At 38.3% G+C, this 3,029-nt stretch overlaps 1 long non-coding RNA gene across 1 annotated transcript in view; it reads right to left on the bottom strand.

Annotated features, from left to right (window-relative positions):
• The window catches only part of LOC139017246 (uncharacterized), a 211,667-nt gene that overhangs the window by 80,787 nt on the left and 127,851 nt on the right, over positions 1-3,029 (bottom strand). The gene's annotated exons all lie outside the window — the stretch shown is intronic.

Raw genomic sequence — 3,029 nt, 5'->3', positions numbered from 1 at the left:
TGACTAAAAGGAATTCTGTTTATTTTCTTATGATTCTTTGATTTAAAATTACTGTAATTAGAAGACTAATTAATTGTGTGTGTGTGTGTGTGTGTGTGTGTGTGCGCGCCAATGAGGGTTTGGCAGAACACAAGATTAAAAACACACATCACAAATAGGATAGAGAGAGAATGTGGGAGGAGACATGGGTACATTTTGCAGATCAGTGATTTCCTCAGCTTTGGTGTTCTAATTCTCATGTAACTTAAGGACAAAGGGAGAAGCATGCTCCCAGTGCTAATGAAATCTGTTAATTTTTATTTCAGTAAAGGACTTTTATGCTAGAACTAGTAACTTGGTGCACGAAATTTGTGCACATTAAAAGGGAATTAATTGCTCTAACCATTTTGGCTCAGTGGATAGAGCACAGGCCTGTGGGCTCAAGAGTCCCAGGTTTGATTCCAGTCAAGGGCATATACCTTGGTTGCAGGCACATCCCAATGGGGAGTGTGTAGGAGGCAACTTATCGATGTTTCTCTTTCATTGATGTTTCTAAATCTCTATCCCTCTCCCTTCCTCTCTGTAAAAAATCAATAAAATATTTTTTTTAAAAGGGAATTAATTAGCAGAGATATTTTAATATTGCTATTTGCCCTTTCTCTATAATAGAAGTGTGAGAGATGAAAGGATATTAGTAAAATGTATATGAAAATAATATATAAATTTATTAATAAATAAACAGTAACAAAAGGATATAACAACAACAGAGGCATGATATAAAAATGACAAAAACATGATATGAAAACAATAAAAACATGATATGAAAACAACAAAAACATGACATAAAAACAACAGTGATGTAAACAATGACTGATAAAGTGATTAAACTTATTCTAATATCTCCCTGTACACCACATTAAGAGTGAAAACACTTTCAGAGTGCTTGACTAATTTCCCTTGTGATGAAGTATTTAGAACTTTAATTGTAACGTCACATGCTCTTCAAATTCGAGAGAAAGCAACACTTAACTGACCATGTGTGAAAACGGTTTCAGGTAAGAATATGCCTACTTTGTCTAGAGTTTGTCCTTGTGATTTATTAATAGTCATCAGAAATGCTGGCATCAAGGGAAACTGTTGTCAAATAAATTTAAATGGGAGGTCAGTGTCAGATGGGGACAAATTAATTCTTGGAATCAGAAGAACCTCTCCCTCTGCAGATCCTGTTAATACTTCAGCTTTGATAATGTTAGGTCATAATCTTTTGATAATAAATCTGGTACCATTACAAAGACCCCATTTACTATTGAGATTTCTCAATAGTATGATGATTGCACCCACTTTTAATTTTAATTTATGACACAGCATTCCCGAAGAAGTAATACTATTTAGAAATTCAATGAGAAAATTTTCCTTTTCAGCATCAACTGTGGAATCAATGGAATCATCACTCAAATATGTGTGAAAATCTCCATCGAGTATATCCAAATTTTCTTCATTTAATTTTTGAACATGCTCATGTTTTAGACAAAGAATTGCATGTTTAGATATATTTTAATATTTTCTATAGCAGTGGTTCTCAACCTTGGCTGCACATTAGAATCACCAGGGAATTTTTAAAAATCCTGATTCCTGGGCCTCATTCTCCGGAAATTGTTTCTTTGTTATGGGATAGGACCACCACATTAGTAACAAAGAAACAGAATTTCTGGAGGATGATGCCCAGAAATCAAAATTTTAAAAAGATTCCCAGGTGATTCTAATGTGCAGCCAAGGTTGAGAACCACTGATCTATAGATATAGTATTTCCAAAGGTAGCTTCAATAATAGATCCATTACAAATCATTTCACTTCCATGCTCCGCTCTAAGGGCCGGTTCTGCCTGAAACCTCGACCTGAGAGTGGGTTCCTGCCTGAAACCTCGCCCTCCAGGAAACAGCTGGGGGAGGGCGCAGCCATTTCCAAGACGACTCCTGCAGGACTGACTTCCTTCAGGTTGATCGCCCTTCTGGCTGTGATGTTGCACCCAGGGTTTTTCTATAAGTCGATTAGTTCCAAGTCTTGAAATTCTGTTTTACAGAAATGGTTAGGTTGAAAATGAACAAATCTTTCAATATTTTATTACCTGATTTGGATGATCCAACTCAAAGGTGTGCTAAGCTCTTAAAGGTGTGTTGTGTAAAAATCTAAAGAGCATATTCTGTGTTCCTGGAGAGAAAGAGAGAATTTTACTCTTCTATACCTTCATATTAGAGTTTTCTAGTAACGTTATTTCTTACATTTGGTCCTCAAACTTAAACCCATGTAAAGCTTTTTGCTTTATCGTCTTTCTCTGAATATAATGCATTATAACATTGATTGCAGACCAGTGCCCCCTGTCCTAAAGTTCTTTTATTTCAAACTTTTGTGATCTGATGCACAGGTATTCTTCAGGTGAACTTCATACTCATTCTTTTCAGTTCCTCCAGAAATCCTACCCACATCTCTTTTCCTACACTTTCCCTTAGATAGGAGCATTGGTGTTTTCTTTCTTTATTTTAAGTTTTAATTTTCAGTTACAGTTGACATTAAATACTATTTTATTTTAGTTTCTGGTATACAGCATTGCGGTTGGACAATTACATAATTTAGGAAATGATCCCCCTGATTATTTAAGTACCCACCTGGCACCATACATAGTTATTACAATACTAGAGGCCCAGTACACGAAATTTGTGCACTGGGGGCGGGGTCACTCAGCCTGGCCTGCTCCCTTTTGCAGTCTGGGACCCCTTGGTCGATGTCTGCCTGCCAGCTTAGGCCTAACCCAACATTCAGACATCCCTCTCGCAGGCTGGGACCCCTTGTTTCTTACCACCTGCCTGCTCACTGCTCCTTACCACTTGGCTCCTGCTCCTTAGCGCTGCTGCGCAAAGGGGAGAGGTTCCCTCCACCACCTCTGTGCTTGCCAGCCATGAGCCCAGCTTCTGGCTAAGGGGCACTCCCCCTGTGGGAGTGCACTGACCACTAGGGAGCAGCTTCTGCATTGAGTGTTTGCCGTTTGGTGGTCA

Source organism: Myotis yumanensis, unplaced genomic scaffold, assembly GCF_028538775.1.
Source record: "Myotis yumanensis isolate MYYU_CA2020_CCGP unplaced genomic scaffold, mMyoYum1.0.hap1 SCAF_10, whole genome shotgun sequence".
NCBI lineage: Eukaryota > Metazoa > Chordata > Mammalia > Chiroptera > Vespertilionidae > Myotis > Myotis yumanensis.
The sequence above is the reverse complement of the archived record's forward strand: the minus strand, read 5'-3'. Positions and strand labels throughout refer to the sequence as shown.